At 40.6% G+C, this 21,806-nt stretch overlaps 1 pseudogene; it reads left to right on the top strand.

Moving 5' to 3' along the window:
* The first annotated feature begins 15,910 nt into the window (after positions 1 to 15,910).
* On the top strand, positions 15,911 to 18,929 carry LOC147618559 (bifunctional pinoresinol-lariciresinol reductase 1-like; annotated as a pseudogene).
* The last annotated feature ends 2,877 nt before the right edge of the window (positions 18,930 to 21,806 follow it).

Below are 21,806 nucleotides of genomic sequence, written 5' to 3'. Positions count from 1 at the left end.
GTACAACATTTGTCCTCTATGGTGAAGAGAATTGATGTAAGGGTTGATAACAATGTCCGAAGTGTAGAGAATTGGGGACAACTACATCGGAGATAGAGGGCCAGATTTTTAGAGAGGGATTAAATTTCAGACCAGGTAAACTGTCTTTGGTGGGGAGGGTACTCAAAGTGGACAATTGTATTGGAGAGAGAGGGCCAGATTTTTAGAGAGGGATTAAATGATAGACCAGGTAAACGGTCTTTGGTGGGGAGGGGATTCAAAGTTCCAGTGAGAAACATGGAATCATGGAAGTTTTCCCTTGGTCCTTTCTGGTGTGTGTGTGTGTGGGGGGCGGGGAGTTGGTTGATAAGTAAGAATTGCCGCCTTTTCTTTTTCAAAGTGAAGGTTTGCCATTATGCACAAGCGTATTGGGACGGCGACATGGCAACCCCTGAGAGGCACGTCAAACTCGCCCACGAATGACTTGAGGAGGCTGTGTATGGGATGATGATGATAACGTGGAATCCGAATCCGGCAGCGATGCATGGGCCGGGGGGCGTGTGCGACGTCGACATACGGCAACGGAATCATTCAAAGGCATGAAGGCAGCAAACGGATGCCGACGAATGCACGGCCTTTTTGCAAGGGTCACCCCAACACAAGTCGTGCAGGACGAGGACCTCCCTTCGCGTAACGCGCCGCCGTCACCACTCCACCGGCCTTGGCGTTGACAAATTGTACCAACCCACGTTGGCCCTAATCCCCCTTAATGTGCGCCTAATCCCCCCTTCAATCGCGCCTTAATCGATTAAGTAAGCCTAATTCCTCCCCCCACGTCTTTTCCTCCTGCTCTGCACGTAACCTCCCTTCTTGGCACGCAACCTTTCCCTTTCGCTACAGTCCCGCTTGGACATGCCCCTCATGCACGAAAGCGCCTCCACGTACTTGATTGCTTGCTTACCACAATGCTATTAATTAAGCCGTCGTTCCTCTTCCCTATATTCAATTATGCCTTTCACTATAGGACTAGCAGCAGCAAAGTTTTGGTCTGTATTTTCTAATCAATAATCGTGCTTATCGAATGATTCTTAATGAGTAGAAGCATAGTTTAAGTCTATATTGTTTGCTATAATATATGGGAAACACAAAAGGTTCAAAAATCTGTATACTATTTTCTCTCTCTCTCTCACACACACACACACACACACACACACACACACACACACACACAAAAACACAAAAAGATCATAAATCATTTCTCACTTGTGACTCCATAGAGAATGACATTATTATTGAAAATACCAAAGGATGTGAACCACATTATTATTAAAAATACCAAAGGATGTGAACCATGTGTGGAATAAAACTCCCTTATTCATAAAAGGCCATCATGCATACGCATATGATACGATTGTCTATCGTGTTAACCCTTTTCAGAGCTTATCAGTCTAAAATTTTATGGTTTTTTACAAGTCATAAACTCTACGTCTATAATGCAATTTTAAAAAATACATACATGCTTGTACTCTAAGAACCATAAGACATTTTCTCGAGATGTTCATGGTTGTCACCCACAAATAATCATCTACATCAAGGAGTACATTATGATATGGTACTTTACGATACACACACGGAACCCATGCCAATGGTGCAAACGAACGATGGTGGTTGATGCATCATTCACATTTAACTCTCCTATGAGGCCCACCCTTGAGAAATATTAAAAACATGCTAGGTACCACTTCATGCACACTCCATGAGAAAAATTCCAAGTAAGCACTTATCAAACCACTTAAACCTTATCATCGATGTAGGCCAATCGGGGGCTTGCCCAATCTTGTGGCATTTCCACATGGAAAACTCCCTTTATCCTTGCTTGTTATCTAAGATCTTTCCCAACATAAGGACAAATGTGGAGGAATTTTCCCATTAATGTGCCATTTTCACATGGCACCAAAATAATAAAAAATGATGTGATTGTTGAAAGATAGATACTCAAGACATATTCAAAAGAACCATCAAAAGAGAATCCTTCATAAATGAAGATGTTAAATTTTTGTTGTGTTGAAATATAGATAACAAAGACATATTCAAAAGAACCATCAAAAGAAAATCCTCCTAAATGAAAGATGTTAACTTTGTGGTTTTTACAGTACAGAACAAAGACGAATACGTGGATAATTTCAAAAGGGCCTCCCCTCCAATAATGAATGGTGTAGCTTGAAAAGGTAGATTTGTCTTCTACTATAAAGGATGTCGCCTCCAATAACAAATGGTGTAATTTTTTTCGAAAGGCCCTCCCCTCCAATAATGAATGGAGTAGCATGAAAAGGTTGATTTTTTTCCTATTGTAAAATGTTACAATTGTCTTTTAAATTGAATGGCTTCTCTCTCTCTCTCTCTCTCTCTCTCTCTCTCACACACACACACACACACACACACAGAATCAGATTCTGGAGAAAGAAGAAGGAGGAAGAAACTTTCGAGTTGGATTCTAGAGAAGATACCTTAGAATCAGATTCCAGTTAGGAGTAGTCGGATGCAAAAGCCTAGAAATCCCCGTAAGAAGCAAGGCAAGAAGTAGTTTGTGGAGGTTCAAGAAGAACCAAAGACTACCCTAGCCAAGATTTTTAGAGGACACATAGGATCCGGACTGAGATTGGATGTTTGGTACATGAAGTGTGGCAAATAGGGTCATACAAAGGAAGAGCGCCAAAAGAAAAACACGTAGTAGCCATGCGCTATCTGTGGAAATAGCAACGTCCGATTGTGACTAACTTTATTAATCTCTCCTTAATTACTCTTTAATCTCTTATTAACTGAAAGGACACCTATGAAGGGTCACACCCTTACACATGGGTCACTATAAAAGGACATGTCTATTCATTAAAAGACACACCCCTAAGTCCAAAGGACATAACCATTGATTCAAGAGCCATACCCCTTCCCAAGGATGTGTCTCTTCACTTGTACCCTTTCGGGCTCTATTTAAGAAAGGCCCCTATCTCAATGCAAACACAATAAGACAAAGCACCTACAGACGCGCACACAGACACGTTTACTCAACTAAAAAAAAACTTACGAGCACGTCTATTTTCATGTCTATTAGCGCATCTACAGACGTCTAAAGGCGCGTTTAAAAGATAGCAAACAGACGCGCCTATAGACGCGCATATAAACGTGCAAATAGACGCTCTGCTAGAAATTTTAAAAAACAGACAGACGCCTGCATAGACGCATTTATAGACGCATTTATAGACGTTTTTGTAGATGCGCAAATAGATGCTTCTTGAACAGACAGACGCGTATATAGACGTGTTTATAGACGCGCTACATAATATTTTTTAAATTTTGTATGCTTGAACAGAATGCTGTGTATGTTGTGTATGCTATGTAGTTACAGGAATCCCATTTCCACATTATGTAATTCAATTCTTACAGCCAACCACATTTTAATTAGCACTCTTGCAAGCACGTCTATAGCCGACATTAATTACAAATCCAAATAAAACATTACAACTCCAAAACGTTTAGTTACAAGGCATTAATTGATAGAACGTTGCACAAGAAAATTGAAAGCCAAAAAAATAAAAAGAGTGTATGTTAATTCATAGCTCAAAAAGTGCTTGTATGTACATATAGCACGAAGCTAAGCCACGTCCTGTGGCTTCAAGTACCAAAAATAAGAGGAGTGTATATACAAGAGGCACGAAGCTAAGCCAGTGGGTGGCTAAGTACAAAAAAGAGTAGCTAGCACTACTTCTACGACTAATCTAAGTTCTCCACATCCTCGCTCCCTTCTGCGCTCCCTTCTCCGCCTCCTTCTTCCTCGTCTTCTTCCTCATCTTCTTGTGCAGGGTCTTGTAAACAAGGGACAACATATATCAATGTATGAAAAATCAAATCTTTATTTATAATATTGACATTATTTATTTACTTTCAAATACCTCGGGGGACTCTCCAGTAGCCCGGATATACTGCTCCTCAGTAATCAACCCGTCATTATAGAAGTGCCTCCATGTATCTCCTCTGCGATGGTGGCGGTGGTAGGCTGTCTCGACACAGGAGTAGGGTACCTGCCCACGATATCAAGCTACAAGATGACACAATTTGCGGAGGGGTTAGTACAAAGAAACAACCTCCTAATAAACTACATAAACAATACTTACAAACCGGGCCTCCCATGATTCAACACCCCCCTGCTCCAAAATGCACGCTTCCATATTGCTCCATTTGGATCCTTCGTGCCTCCACGTGCTTTAGACTGGGTTCCTCCTTCACTGACTTCATTGCTTTCTTCCACTCACGCTTGTGAGCGGTGTGGGGCGGGCCCCTTGGTGGTTGGTAGCATGGCTGAGGGTTGGTTGGTACAAGAGTCACTTGTATATATTTTTGAGTTTCTTGTTGATGTGGATAGCTCTCTCCCACGACTATGGAGAGATGATGAAGACCTGAGGATGACCTCTATTGTGCCTCAAGGGAAAGGACGCAACAAAGTAATAGACACGGAGTTGCTTAATATTATCAACCTCTATTGCGTACTTAATAGTGATGTGATGAAAAGATCGGTGAGAAGATACGAGGATGCAAAGGCAAGAAGACAAGAAGAAAGGGCCCTCTTTCGTACACACTACGGATCTCGTGTGCCATACCCTCAGTATCTAAGAGCACTTCCAAAGGATATTCATGTGGATTGACTACTTGACGAAATGGAGAAAGTAGAGAAAGACGAGGGGATGCATATCACAATGGAAGAATGGGAGTATGCTAGGGGATGCACGAGCAAGGTCGGTATATAGAATGTTATGCATAAGTTAGGAGCTTTCAAAAATTTAGATTGCTTATTTAATTGATTTTGTCTTGGTGTAGTGCACTATGTTCAATGCTATATGGTGTCAGGGCAAGCATTTTCAAACACAACGGATTGATGATAGGAGAAACACACAAGATTGCGGCGTCATTGCTAGCTTTGAGGGAGCCAATGGAGCCATGGATGATTATTGTGGCATAATCCAAGATATTATTAAGCTTGACTTTCGACGCTTCTTTGTGTATGTTTTGGATGTAAAGTGGTTTAAGGACGTGGTGGAAAGAGGCCCTAATGCAACAATCAAACGCCATGCAAGTGGCTTTGTAACTATTGACTCCACAAAGTTTTGGCAAAGTAAGAAGGACACACTAGTACTACTGCAACAATGTGAATAGGTACTATACACACATATAAAAATACTCACTTTTAAATATTTGATACCTTTGATGTGCAAGGAAAATAACATGATTGTATTTGTGTTTGAATTAGGTTGTCTAGCAACCAATGGTGGATAATAATAGATGGTGGCATGTCATACCTATTATGCCACGCTCCAAAGTGATGTATAGTACATTTACGAATATGGAGCGTATGGAGGATTATCATGGCCATGGAGGTGATGATGACCGTGATACGAGAGAGGAGGATGATCATGAGATAGGAGATACAAATATTGAGGCCATTACCCGTGAGGACGAGCCTACCATTGGTGATGGTGATTTCGATGAGCACATGAGTAGCACAAGTAGTAGTGGGTTGAATGTATTTGTAGATCTAAACACTTGTTTGGATTTTGAAGTAGATAGTTTGGCAAGGGTTGATCTCATTGAGGATGAGATTGCCATCATTGATATTGGCAAAACTATTTTACATATTGTCTCATTCTCCTCACCTCACTTAATTTTTGTATATGTGGGTTTGCAAAAAAGCATTGATGTTTTTGTTAAAATTATGTGCTTTGGTAATCATGGGCAATTATGTGCTTTGGTAATCATGGGCAATTTTTGGAAAGTAGTGATGTACATTTACCAGCCTACACCAAAATCTCACTTTTTGTATTCTCTATTTTGTATCTAAATACGCATCTAATTCTCAGTGTAGACGCACTAATACACGCGTAAATAGACACGCTGTTAGACGCAGTGTTAGATTCTCAATGTAGACGCGCTAATAGACGCGTCAATACACGCGCTATTAGACATGTTGTTAGACGCACTCGTAATTTCTCTATTCAAGCAACGCCTATAGACGCGCCCGCTATTTTGCGCATCTATCAAGCGCGTCTATAGTTGCTTTGTGTTGTTGTGAAACAACTCAGTCTTTTCCTACAATATTTGTCTTATGTTCATTAATTAAGTCTTAATCATGTTAATAAAGCTATAAAAGATTTACAGTGGTATCAGAGCAAACTTTTTTGCCCTGTGTTATGCCCAAACCCTAACCCTAACCCTAAAATCAGTCCTAACCCTAATCCAAAAATTATCCCACCCAAACCTTAAAATTGGGTGTAGCAAGTGTTGAATGGAAGAGCAAGAGAGAATGCCCCATCAAATTCAGCCCCCAACTCCCAATTTTTATTAATTAAGTTTGGGCCAGCCATATGCAGGACACTCTTGAATAAAGGCAAGACAAACAAAAACAGCCTTCAATCAGGAGACTTACCTCTTCAGCCGGCACCCCTTCATGGACACGCACCCCTCCCATGAACTGTCGCATCCCTTCATGGATCCCTCCCTAGTCGCCCTGCAGCAGATGAGGAACGCATCCTTTTGTGGAAGTTTCCGTCGTTGAGAAGCACCGTTTGACTACTGATTTTTTTTTAATTAAAAAAACGGGGCAATCCTACATTATTACTTACCCAAAGGGTTATGCCCCTTAGGCTTTAAATGCATCATATACAGACAAAAAAAAAACATAATAAAAAAAACCCTCACGAATTGGCACCACCTGCCTCTCACGAATCGGTGCCAACGGTCGTCCTCTTGCAGTTTCCAGGCACCCTGCACACGGTTGGTTCAACGAGCGCCAGCCTGCAGTCGTCCCTCTTCTCCACGGATTCAGTACTCCTCAGCTCCCTTCATCGTTTGCTACCTACTGTCCACTTCCGTTGCTTAGACCAACCGCTTGCAGTTGCAGATTTTTGTTGGATTGTCGGCCACCATCTTCTTGGTGCTTCTCCTACAGCAACAACATTCATTATGGCAATCTTCTTCAAGTGCGATTTTTCCATTTTCTTGGGCATAAAAATCTCACATAATGTGGAGTATTAACATATCAGAAAACCTGCCATTTCATTCTTTTGCAGGCTCTCCACTCATCCAGGGCCAATATCACTTTTTACGAGTTCAAGAGCACCTCTTAGATCACGTGGACACACATTACCCTCTTCTCTGACGGCTTATGGCAGAGGACACCTATGATTTTAGTTATTTACAGGATACACCCTCTTAGTCCATAGTGACCTCTCCTACCCATGTTTCTCCACCGGTCTCAACCGCTGTTCCAGTGAGTGTGCCCCCTTTTTTCCAACCCACTCATTACCGTATTCAGATAGCCACACCGACTTCTCACCTATGAGAATTCGATGTGTGGGTGATCCGTGTTCATACTTTTGCACAGGATCTCGATCATTACTGTTTTATACTCAGGCATCATCCTTATCTGGGTGCTATCCCCCCCAAGTGTAGCATCCTTTTTCACGAATATTGCATCTATTCTGAGGACGTTTATCCATCTTCATTCACGGTGTGCCCCTCTACACCAGAATATACACCCTTGACACCAGTAGTTGTCCCTACCCCTGTACCTTCTTCTCCAGTAAAATAGACTCTCGTGCGAGCCCAGTCCTAGAGGATCGCCCTTACTATACTGGATGGTCTATAGCCGCTTCACCAGTACGTAGCCTCTCCTCTTGGGATTTCCAGAAGGTCTCAACCCCACACTGCGTGTCGATGTTCAAAAATATAACCCTGTCGTCTTTTCGATGCTATACGATATGCCGAACGCGTTGCAGACATTAATTCTTGAAATTTAGCCTCTTCCGGTCGAGCTAATGCCTTTCATAAAGCCAATGGATCTCGTATGAACCGAGATAGTTGCAGAGAATCTTCTGGCACTACTACCTCCCGGCCTAATCCCCAATGGAATAATTCTCAACACCCTCCCCAATTTAGAGGATCATCCTCTTTTCAAACCCGACGTTCTCAATCCTTCCAACCACGCAATTCGGATAATGGACGGGACCAAGGACGTGACCAATCTTGCAATCGTCGTCCTTCCACTGTTCCTTCTGGACGTGAAAGATCCCTGCCCCCTCCGTGCAACGAATTCGGGGTTGCTAGTAGCGGAAGTAGCACTTCTTGCGCAGGGCAGAGCCTCTCACTCGGGGCCTCGCCCAACGGATATCCGGACAAGAGACTAATCTCTTAGTTCTTCCAAAACCAAACCCGGAAAAACTTCCCTTGCCCAGAAAGCATGGGCGATTCCTCGAGGATATTTTTATTCTGACATAGTCAAGAGCCTTAACTAACCCAACTAATTTGACCGAACCTATAATTCACATGGTCAGATCAAGGAGAAAACTTGCACTTGGATCATAGAGACCAATGCTTTTTTCCTCATCGAGAGGCACAGCCGTTGATTCTTTTCCATAGAACAAGGACTGTGCGGGATTTACTTCATCTATCATACCATAACAGAATTGAGTCTCATTTTAGGGATCCATCAGTCCAGCCTAACTCCATCCAATCCCATGGTTAGCCAACCGCCCAGCCAACTGCCCAACCACTGTAGTGATAGGATCCATTTAGGAATTTGGTTATGTTTTGTCTCGGGTACCAGGAAAAAGAGTTCCCAGGCCCCCTAGCCAGCGCTTCATGCAAACTTCAAGAAGATAGTCACACCACTTACACACCCAATATGAATTTTTTTTTTCACAGATTCAGCTATCTTTAAAACAATCTTTAAAACAGATTCAACTATCACAGATTTAGCTATCTTTAAAACAATCTTTTTCATAGATTCAGCTATCTTTAAAACAATCTTTCAATGAAACCATAGTATCACTGGTCATAATCCTCCAAAATATCCGATTGAATTCTAATTTCCAATCATTCCTTCATCGGTGTACTTATGGCATCATTGGTAACCAGAATGTTCACCACCTGCCCACAGGGGCCTTTTTAATAGTTCCAAGCTTATAGTACCCGAAAATATACTCACTTATAAAAATCAAGATGGACTCTCCGTTGAAGATCAGCAAGATCAACCAACAGATCCATATAAAAGAGCTATGGACTCATCCGTTGAGGACCAGCAAGGTCAATCAACCAGATCCATGCCCGAGTTCAGAAAACAACTCTAACACCTTGTTCCATTTTCTTCCTCAATGCACGCATGGGTATCTTCGGCGACCCACAGCCCGAGCACCATACGGTCAACACCCTCTAGGATCCTTCACAGGTCACCTAGCGCTTCACTCATAGGCTGCTTCCTTGGTCCGTCATCCACCGTACCGGAAGCTCACCATTTAAATCGAGCCGAGGCTGGTCAAGACCTCGGCCTCGGACCTTACTACACGAGACGTCCTCCGTTGACTCTCCGTCAACTGTTGCAACTTTATCACTTTGGTCTCCATGACCTCATTCACAAGATGGTCAAAATGCTTTCCCAACATTCTTGACATAAAACAATCATTTAAAAACAGGTCATAAATACAGTTTCTAAGGAACTCTCATCTTTTCACATCGTTCCACATCATTTCCCGTTATTCCACATTCTTCTAAATCAATTCACTTTACTTACTCCACATCCAATCATATGTATTCTCATTGTCCTTCATCCATTTTCATCCAATCACATCATATTACATCTCATCACATCTATCCACATCTATCCTCATCACATCTCATCCATTCTCATCTACCCATATCCATATTACATCACAGCTATCCACATCTATCCTCATCACATCTCATCCATTCTCATCTACCTATATCCATACCACATCACATCTCATCTCATCCATTCACATCTACCCTGATCCACATCACCACATCACATCACATCCATTCTCATCACATCTCATCTATTCACATCTATCCCGATTCACATCACATCCATTCACATCTACCCTGATTCACATCACATCACATCACACCCACTCTCATCACATCTCATCTATTCACATCTATCTCGATTCACATCACATCACATCACATCTCATCCATTCACATCTACCCTGATTCACATCACATCCATTCGCATCTATCCCGATTCACATCACATCCATCCTCATCACATCTCATCCATTCACATCTACCATGATTCACATCACATCACATTCACATCTATCCGATTCACATCACATCACATCACGTGCATCCACATCACATCTCATCCATTCACATCTATCTCGATTCACATCATGTCTCATCCATTCACATCTATTTACATCACATCCATTCACATCACACCTCATCCATTCACATCAGAGCACATCACATCCATTTCACATCACATCACATCACATCACATCCGTTCACATCTATTTACATCACGTCACATTCACATCCATTCACATCTCATCGCATCTATTCATGTCCATCACATTCATTGCATTCCCATCCCATCACATACATTCTATCCACATTACATCACATCCACGTCTATCCACATCATATCTCATTCATTCCATCCACATTACATCACGTCCATATCCATCCATATCTCATCACATCCATACACATTCCATCTCATTCATCCACATCCATTCACTCATTCACATGCACATCTATCCACATCCATCCATACATTCACATTCACATCCACATATATTCACATCACATCACATTTCATCCACATCTATTTACATCACATCACATCCTTTCACATCCACATCCACATTCATTTACATCACATCACATCCTTTCACATCCACATCCACATCCATTTACATAACATTACATCCTTTCACATCCACATCCACATTCATTTACATCACATCACATCCTTTCACATCCACATCCACATCCACATCCATTTACATCACATCACACCCTTTCACATGCATATCCACTTCACATTTAGTAACATTTTCTATTTTTGATACCGATGGGACTTTCTAATAGTTCTGCCAATTACTTGGCCTAGGTAAAGGTTCTTTTTCTCGATGGATATTTTCATATTCTTTCTTAAATTTCTCAAGTGAAATATATTCAATATTCTTCTTTTTGAGTAAAAGATTCAAGGGATTTACGAAAATCAATTCTACCCATATTTCCCAATAATGCTCAAAATTCCACTTTTGATAAATACTCATAATTTGAATTATGCTAAAAATTTCTCTTTTTTCCATTTAATTTCTTGGATCTCAAATATCATGGGAATTCCTCTTTTTACATTTAATTGATTGAATTCTAAATGTCATGGAAATTCCTCTTTTATCATCAAATAAATTTATCTAAAATTCATCTTTTCTTTAATAAAAATGTCCATTAATTCAATATGCCAAGAATTCCACTTTCACTATTTAAATGATTGAATTTCAAATGTCATGAGAATTCCTCTTTTGTCATGTAAATATTTCTCATGCATAAAATAAATTTATCTAAAATTTCTCTTTGAATTTTAATAAAAATATCCATTAATTCCATATGCTAAGAATTCCACTTTCCCATTTAAATGATTGAATTCCAAATGTCATGGGAATTGCTCTTTTATCATTTAAATAAAATTATCATAATTTTCTCTTTTCTTAATTATTTAATTATGTATAAACCTTAAAAATTAGTTTTCCATTGAATGTGATGAAAATCATTCTTTTAGCATAGGATGACCAATCCTAGAATATGGTAGAAAGTCCTCTTTTCATGTTATGCATAAGAATGAATTATGTATCAATTTCTTAAAAATTTTGCCATAGCTCCGATGCTGCTATTAATGTGATATTTTTTAATATTTGAAAAGAATAAACTTAGTAATACAATTATGATAGTATAACTATCTTCTAAACTTAAATTCAATTTATGGTTTTAAATCATAAGATTATCATAATTTTAGAAGCATAAAAGTATAAAAATCCACTTTCTTAACCTCTAGCTTCACAAGCCTAGAGTTTGATTTGTGAATTTTCAGAATTTATCTTCTTTTGGGGAGAGAGAGATATACATAAAAAACATCCTAAATTAAGCATAAAGATAAACTTTTCTTAATTATTCATTACAACTCTTAAGAAAAGAGAGAGAGAGAGAGAGAGATACATAAAAAATCCTAAATTAAGCATAAAGATAAACTTTTCTTAATTATTGATTATAACTCTTAAGAAAAGCTAGATTTGCATTATAAACACTTAATTAGAAACTTCTCAAGCTTGAGAGGGGTTGAGAAGTGAAAACATTGAGAATAGTAGAGAAAAACCATAAAATTACACTTTACCTCTTATTTTTGTGTGCTTCTCTATCTTAGAAGAAGCCCCCAACCAATCAATTGGTTAGTGTGTTGAGAGGAAAGCTCCAAGGAAGGTTGAAGAGAGAGAGAAGCTCCAATCTCTCCAAAATGTAGAGGATTTTTAAGAGATAATAAAAAATATCATTATTTTAATGTAATATTGGCATGGTATAGTTCACAGATGAGAATACAAAATAATGAGGGTCTATTTACAGGTGAGCGAGGCCACTAACTCAGTCCAACTAAGTTCTAGAATTTTTCAGCTTCAGTTTGGCTCCCTTTTATATTTGGTTTGATCTGGACAGGAGAGAGGAGAGCTAAAAATATCTTAATATTTTTTATTTAAAAACTCATTCACATGTGTGAAATAGGTGCCTCCTTAAAGTCTCCCTCCCTCCTTACCAAGGTGTCAAAAATATATCATTATACCAAAATATCTCATTTTTTTAATAATATCTCATAGTTTTTAACTAATAAACCTTGTACTCAGTCAACTCTTCATCTTATGTGAGCATTTACTCATTTTTGGGTATTTTTTTTTATTCTTTAGATTTATCTCATCCCCACACTTGGATTAATCCAATTGGTCCATAGGAACCTTACTTGGACCATAATCTAGAAATTTCTGAAAATCTTGACCCTTAGGCTAAGGTCCTTTATACACATTTTCAATAAATTCCAAATGCACATTGGAAAGTTCTTTTTGAAATTCTATTTCAAGGAAAACCATTTTAGACACTAGGAGGATTTTTATATCAAAAAATATCTCAATTTTGGATTACCTCTCTCTAGATATTTTCTTTCTCTAGGTCAAAACAGGGTAAAACAAGATCTTTCTTTTATTCCAAAGAGGGGAATAATTTCAAGAACAGAAGGGGAGGTTCTTACTCCTTTACACCTTAAAAGCTTGAGGGAGGAATCTTACAGGATAGGATCAACAAAAGACACGATTGTGCACAATTTGTAATGGACCTCATCGTTGGTTTGGGTGCCCCAAAAGACCAACCCATGGACATAATTCTAATGCTAAACCCTCCACTTCCGAGGAGAAATCCCTAGGAAAGCGTGCAGTTAATCACCATGCTATTGCACATGCTTCAGTGATTACCGCTACTGCCCCACAGCACAAGCTGCCTCTTCACCACAATACAAGCTTCCTCTTCACCATTGCCCCAGCGGTCTACTCAGGTTTTGGTTCTTCAAGGTTCTATTTCTAGTCACCCTATTCAGGTGCTCACTGACAGTGGGTGTTCTCATAACTTTGTGGGAACCACCTTGACTCAGAGATTGAAGATTCCGACTTCTCAAAGTGCTGTTATTTATGAAGTAGAGCTTGCCGATGGTTCCACGTCCTTGTGTAACACCGTTGCCAAGCACCTCTCCTTTCGAATTCAGCACTATCGTCGTGAGAAATTAGATTTCCAAGTCATGAATTCAGCAGATTATGATATGAATCTTGGTCAAGAATGGTTGTATCAACATGATCCCCTAATCACTTTCTGGAACCACTCCATACAATTTGCTCAAAATGATATGCTTGTGGCACTTGAAGGAATTAGAGACCAACCTTCTACACTAACCCTTTCAGCTCTTCAAGTGAAATGGTGGGTCCGCAAGAGTGGTTGTTCCTCAGCACTTTTAATGGTCTATTCAACCAACGATCCTCCCTGAGGACATAGATACAAAGGTGATGTACCTTAGGCAACCTTTCTTTGCTCCATACTTGGATCTTTTTCCTCAGGAGCTTCCTGCGGTTCTCTCACCTCGGCGACCAGTCAACCATGCTATTGATAGCCTTCCTAGCAGTGCTCCACCTACTTGTGCTCCATATCGAGTTTCTTTTATAGAATCTCAGGAGATACAGCAACAACTTACTGAACTTTTGGAGAAAGGACATATTCGACCAAGAAAAAGCCCTTTTGGAGCTCCAATACTTTTAGTGAAAAAGAAGGATAAGTCTATGCACCTTTGCATCGACTATCGTGCCCTTAATAAGTTGACCATTAAGAAGAAATATCCTCCGCGCATTGATGAATTGTTTGATCAATTTCTCCATGTGAAGGTCTTCTCCAAAATTGATCTTAAGTCTGGATATCATCAGATTCGCATTCATGAAGGTGATTAATATAAGACAACTTTTCGCACAAAATATGGTCATTACGAGTACCTGGTCATGCCATTCTGGTTAACCAATGCCCATGCAACATTTATGAGTCTGATGAATGATCTTTTTTGTCCTTTTTTTGGACAAGTTTGTCATTATCTATCTTAACGACATCCTAGTGTTTAGTCGTAATATGGAAGAACACAAGGCACATCTTAAGATCGTTTTCCAAGTTCTTCGCGTGACTCACTTCATTGCCACGTTCTTCTAAAGGCAATACATAGATTCTTGTGGTGGTTGACAGATTTTCTAAAATGGCACATTTCATTCCGTGCAAGAAAGCAGCCCAGGCTTCAGATATTGCAGTATTGTTCAAACAGTATATCTTCAAACTTCATGGATTGCCAAAATCTATAGTTTTTGATTGAGATCCAAAGTTTACAAGTCATTTTTGGACTTCGATATTCAAGTCTCTTGGTACAAATTTACTCTTTAGCTCTGCTTATCATCCACAGATAGATGGACGAACAAAACGAGTTAATCAGATTCTAGAAGAAATGCTGCGTCATTATGTTCAGTCTTGATTAGCTTCATGGGAAGAATATTTACCTTTGGTGGAATTTGCTTATAATAATTCTTATCATTCAGCTATTGGAATGACACCTTTTCAAGCAGCTTATGGCCATACTCCCCTTATTCCTGCCAACTTTGTTCTCCAACATAAAGTGGCTTTTACAGACCAACTCATTCAAGAAATGCAAGATAGTCTATTACAGATTAAGGATAAGATTGTCAGCGTCCAAGAGCAATATCAACGCACAACTAATAAGCTTCGTCGTCACATTGAATTTCAAGAAGGAGACTTGGTATTATTATATATTTCCCCTCATCGATACAAGAAGACAATGAAATTAGTCTTCCCAAAGCTTCACCCAAGATATTCTGGACCCTTTCGTATTATTAAGAAGAACTCATCTCTTAGTTATTAAAAGTTAGAGTTACCGCACTACAAGAATGGTCTATACATAGCGACCCTCATATAAATATGAAGAAAATAGCGGGGGTCGCTTTCGTGGATGCTTATGCGACCTTTAAATTAAAGTTGTTTATGCCACCATTGTAGCGACCCTTGCAAACTGAAAATGAGTGGTTTATGCATTGAACTTGCGATGCATAAGCCACCTTTTTTTTTGGGTCGTTTATGCATCGCGAATTTTGGCAAAAACTAAAATGTGTTCATTTTCTTCGCCCGTTTCGCGCGCACTGTAGCAGCTTCAAACTTTGATTCCACGCTCACGGCGATGCGCAGTTCGTCTCTCAATCCAAGCTCACGCGGCCAGGTAAGGTTTGTGTTGGTGGGGTATCTATTTCACCAAAGGGAAAGGCACAGTGTTAGGGAGTGTAGGCGCACTGCGCTTTGTCGGACGCTCTCCCACTTGAGAGTGGGTGCGTCTGTGTGTGTGTGTGTGAGAGAGAGAGAGAGAGAGAGAGCAAGAGAGTGTGCGAGCGCGCGCGTGTGGCTACGTAATTAGAGACAACACGCCCTCCCTACGCACTCTCTCGTACAAGCAATGTCACAGCCCAGTCGTGTGCTGATATTTGGCGCTACTGGTTACATTGGCAAGCACATCGCCCAGGCGAGCTTGGATGCTGGGCACCCTACGTTTCTCTTCGTCCGCCCGGAAGGTCATGACGCCCACGGTGCCTCGCGCAGTGCCATTGGTCTTGCGAGCTGCGAACAAGAGCACATGGTCTGCAGGGATGGCCCCGGGAAGGCCGGCATCGGAGGTGCCGGACACGAAGTGCACGCGAGGTGCGCTCCACTCATCCTTGGAGTTGTTATGCAGCCCAATTGCGATCTTGCGGTCCACACTCGTAGTGCCCAACAAGGCGGTAAGCAGGTTTACTGAGAAGTCGGCGCCAGCAATCACAGCAGCAGCAGCAGTAGCCATTGTTCTAAGGTGGCGGTTTCAACTTTCAAGCAAGCAACTGCAGGCGAAGATCGGAAGCAAGTAGTTAGTTAGTGATATATAGTGTGAGTGAACTGGACAGTATTCACAAGGCCTAGCTCTTGATGTCCCTCAAGAGATCCGGTGCTACCTTCTTGAAGGTAAAAAAAAAACCCCAACTGCACCGTCCCTCAGTCTTGAATCAAAGTTGTGAGCAGTGCAATACTTGAAATTACTTATTTGAAATAAAGTAAATGTTCCAATGATTATTCCATTCCTTCGAGACTAATTTCTGTGCTTCAGTACCTAATTGCAGGGCAGCATAGAAGATCATAGCAGCCTGGTAGATGCAGTGAAGCAAGTAGACATTGTGATATCAGCCATGGGTGAACACAAACTTCTAGATCAACTGAAGCTGATAGAGGCCATGAAAGAAGCTGGGAACATCGAGGTAAAATCAGCAGCTAGATAGCGACGAGGAATAGGTAGATGACTGATAGAAAGCAGACGGTGATAATCATGATTGGATTTGTTTATTGCAATCAGCAGTGACATGATGAATGCAGCAGGCATGATTAATTAATTGGGCATCAAGGTTAATTCAGAAGCATTGCATGCGTGTTAATGGTGGGTGTAGAGGTTTTTGCCTTCGCAGTATGGGATGGATCCGGACCATCTGGTGGACTGTCCGTCGCCGGCGGGTGATTTGTTTGCGGAAAAGAGACAAGTCCGGCGAGCTGTGGAGAAGGCGAGGATCCCTTACACCTACGTCTTGGCCAACTACTTTGCCGGCTACTTCTTGGCTGGCCTTGCTCAATATGGCCGGTTCTTGCCACCCACGGACAGCGTGGTCATCTACGGTGATGGCAATCAAAAAGGTCAAATCCTACGTATAACATTTTTGCCATATTTTTTTCGAAGGTTTACACCTTAGATTATGAATTAATTTCGAGATAATTTGAGGCTTTGCAGTAATCTGGGTGAGAGAGGAGGATGCTGTAGCTTATGTGATCAAAACTATAGAGGATCCTCGTGTAGTAAACACGACTGTCTACATTCGCCCAGCAGCAAACGTCCTTTCTCAAAACGAGGTGGTGCCATTTGGGAAGAGCAGTCAGGAACAGCACTACAAAAGACCCACATTCTTGAGTCTACATGGCTTAAGGACATGCATGGTAAGCATACATTCTCTCTTCATGATATAGATTTATATGAATTTTCTAAATCTGTGATGCATCAGGCTTCTACTCTTGTAGTGCCGCTTTCTTGGGGTAGAATTCATCCAACTTTCCATATTCCTTGGCTCAAGAAGTTTGTGGACGATGATTTTCTAGTATTAGATATTTTGGATTATGTTCCAAAAATCGAAGATGAACACATACTCTTAATTCTAGAGATAATTTTTGATGTCAGACAGAAAGAAACACAACATAAGCTTACTACAAAATTTTTGGTTAAATGGAGAGATCTTGATGATTCCGGCTCTACTTGGCAAAGTGATGAAGACTTACAGGAATATCCAAAACTTCTTCGGGAATTCTTTCAAAGACAACCATCTCTTCTTAGCCGGAGTCTTATTTTAAATGGGAGGGAATGTCACGATTGTGACTGACTCTCTTAATCTCTCCTTAATTACTCCTTAATCTCTTATTAACTAAAAGGACACCTATGAAGGGTCACACCCTTACACATGGGTCACTATCAAAGGACATGTCTATTCATTAAAAGACACACCCCTAAGTTCAAAGGACATAACCATTGATTCAAGAGCCACACCCCTTCCCAAGGATGTGTCTCTTCACTTGTACCCTTTCGGCCTCTATTTAAGAAAGGCCCCCTGTTGCCTCAATGCAAAAAAACTCAGTCTTTTCTTGTAGTATTTGTCTTATGTTCATTAATTAAGTCTTAATCATGTTAATAAAGCTTTAAAAGCTTTAAGCTTTACAAAATCACCACGCTGGTGCAGAGTGCATAAGGAATGGTGCAGACAATGTAAGAAATATCTCTCCTAAGTGATAATGCTGATGTGGATTTGGATAGGACAAGCTTGGTCAAAAGGAGAGAAGAAATTATAGTAGGCAAGAAGCCCCTATGCAATGATAAAATGATTCAAGAAAGGATGCTAAAGTGACAACTAGAGCCCATTACAGCCTAGAGCAATGGAAGTGTCCCAAGAAAGAAAATGGAAAGAAATCTGGAGCAAGTCTAGATAGGAAAATTCACAAGGGAAGGTCAGAAAAAAGAAAGAGAAGCAAAGGAGGAAGAATGAAGAGTGTACAGAGGCCAGAGTATGCCCACAGACAAAGAGAAAAGTAGCAACCTTGTGATGGAATATGACTTGTGGGAGGATCTGAACAAGACTTACAAGCAAAAGCTGCTCGAGGCCATAGTTCCAAGTGAAAGATTGAAGTAGATAACCGCAAAGGAGGAAGAATGAAGAGTGTACAGAGGCCAGAGTATGCCCACAGACAAAGAGAAAAGTAGCAACCTTGTGATGGAATATGACTTGTGGGAGGATCTGAACAAGACTTACAAGCAAAAGCTGCTCGAGGCCATAGTTCCAAGTGAAGTAGATAACCGCATAGGAAATGGAAAATCCGGTCGTACAGTGCAGCAATGTGGAAACAGTCCAGGAGTGTGACACATCTATTCTAGAGGTGACCATAAAGATTAAAGAGGAGATAGTGTAAAGGTTCATTCTAGATGGAGGTCAAGATTAAAATAACATCAAACAGCCTGGTCAAAAATCTAGGAGTCACAAATATGCAGCCTCCTTCGTTCCAGATCCGAATGGCTGATTAGAGAAAATTTCCAAGTAGGATAAGACCATGGTTGCTCTTCTCAATCAAGAAGAAGACCAAATGATGACGAGCTTGAATATCAAGGTCCAAGAAGATGAGCTTAAGGAAGTAAACCTAGGAAATGATCAAGAGTCCAAAACACTCGTAGAGTCAATGCAAAACTAAATCAAGAATTCAGAGAAAGACTCCTAGAAGTGTTGAAATCCTACAAGGATGTGTTCGCATGGAATTACTCTGACATGAAAGTAATTGATCCTAGCTTTTACCACCATAAGATCAACCTAAAGGAGGATGCAATTCCTATCAGGAAAAGTACATGTAGAATGAATCCTAACTACGTGCCAAGGAGGTCAAAGAGGAGATAGATAGGCTATTAAGATTGGGGTTCATTTATCCATTTTATAGAGAAAAATGGCTATCACCAATAGTCATTATCCCGAAGAAGAATGGGAAACTTAGAGTCTGTATAGACCACCATAAACTAAATGCCTCCACCATATTGGATCCATTCCCTCTACCATTCAGAGATTCTCTACTAGATGCGATATCAGGACATGAGACATACTCATTTTTGGATGGGTTTAGTGGGTACAACCAAGTGCGGATGGTTTCGAAGGATAAGGAGAAAAGAGCCTTTGTAACAAAATGGGAGGCTTTTTGTGATGACTTTTGGGCTGATGAATTCTCTAGCCACATTCCAGAGGATGGTTCAGGAAATATTCTACGAATATTTAACCACCTTCATGAGGGTCTTTGTGGATGATCTCAGTGTGTTTGGAAAGAAAGAAGACAATATAAAGCACCTTATGATGTGTCTGGAGAAATGCAAAATAGCGAGATTGAGCCTTAATCCACCCAAGTGTGCCTTTCGAGTGAATCTCTATTAGGGCACATAGTGTCTGCAGAGAAGAACTAGATGTAGATGCAATTAAGGTCAAGATTATTGTAAAACTGCAACCGGCCCAAGAACACCAAGAAACTTGTCAATTTTTTGGGACTAAACAAATGGCATAGCAGGTTTATGAGGTTCCTGGAAAACTTGGCAATAGCCATGTATAGTTTGACCATAAAAGGAGGCATTCAGGAATCTGAAGTGGATATTGTCATCGCCACAAATTCTTGAACAACCAAATTTTGATCTGGTGTTCCATGTATTTATGGATGCTTTTGCTTTTTCCATTAGAAGCGCTTTGATGATGTAGGAGTAAAAAGAGGGTTGGTTTCATTCAATTTATTATACACCAAGGAGGATGCTATCAAAGCCAGAAAGGAAATATTCCACCACAGAAAAGGAATCATTGGGGATGATCTACTCAATAGCACTCTTCTACCTGGTAAACAAACAAAACCTGGCAGAAAAATTAGCTAGATGGATGTTGTTATTACAAGATTTTGAGTTCACTATCAAGCATACCCCAGGAAACAAGCATGGAGTGGGGCATATTTCCTCCCCAAACTAGAGTGAAGAGAAAATCCAGATGGGGTGGAAGATGAGTTCCCATATGCTCAGCAAATGGAGTGAGACCTATCTCATATGATGAGATGTTGCATTTCCTCTCCGACGTGTCCTTTCTGGAGTATATGTCCAGATATCTGAGAAAAAAGTTGACTCTCTGGAGCAAGTCATTTATGGTGGTGGGAAGGTCAGCTTTACAACATGGGCATTAACCAGATCCTAAGAAGATGTGTCCCTGAGCATGAACAACAAGATGTGCTGGCAAAAGCACATCAAGGGATAAGTGGAGGGCACTTTTTCAGAGAGGTCACAGGATGAAAAGTGTTCCAGGAAGGATTGTGGTGAGCGAACGACATTGAAAGATCAACACAAGTTTACAAAGGAGTGCGACATGTGCCATAGGCTAGGCCAGCCAAGTGATTTAAGTAGAATGCCTCACGCCCGATATTGGCACTTGAGCCATTCTAGAAATGGGATGTGGACTTTGTAGGCCCATTCAAGCCAACAGCTCAGAGAATAGGGAACATATACACAATGGTGGTTACAAATTACTGGGAAAAATGGGTAGAAGCTAAAGCTCTGAAAGACTATAAGGCATTGTTAGTAGCACAGTTTCTGTATATGAAACTATCATGACAAGATTTGGATGCCTAATAGAGATAGTCAACGTGATCAAGGGAGACACTTCATCAATGTAGTGAGATTAAGAAGATGACAAAGCAACATATGATCCTACATAAGAAATCAATAGTCTACTACTTGCATGCAAATGGTAAGGTGGAATCCACCAACAAAATCCTGAAAGGAATTCTGGTCAAGGTGGTAAATGAAAACAAGACCCACTGGGACACAAAGTTGCATTCAGCATTGTGGGCATTCAGAATAGCTTATAAGAATGCAACGAGGCTTACGCCATTCAACATGGTGTATGGACTGGAAGTAGTAGTAGTTCCCATGGAGTTCCTCACACAAAGCCTGAGGGATAGGCATGGCCAAAAGACTCTCTTTGGAAGGTTCAGAAGAGCACATAATTGAGCAACTCCTTCGACTGGATGAAAGGAGACTACATAGTGCATGAACAACTGAGATTTTACAAAAGAGGAGAAAGCTCAGGTGGACAGAAACACAAAGTTCAAGATCTTTGAAGAAGGAGACGCAATCCTGCTATTCTCATCAAGAATAGGACCTCACCTAGGAAAGCTGAAGATGAGATAGAGACGCCCATTCAAAATTGTCTAGGAAAATGGGAACGGGAACCTAT

This window comes from Cibotium barometz, chromosome 35, assembly GCF_041138505.1.
Source record: "Cibotium barometz isolate CiBa-2024 chromosome 35, ASM4113850v1, whole genome shotgun sequence".
NCBI classification, from domain to species: domain Eukaryota; kingdom Viridiplantae; phylum Streptophyta; class Polypodiopsida; order Cyatheales; family Cibotiaceae; genus Cibotium; species Cibotium barometz.
Note: the sequence above shows the minus strand (reverse complement) of the source record. Positions and strands in the feature narration are given on the sequence as shown.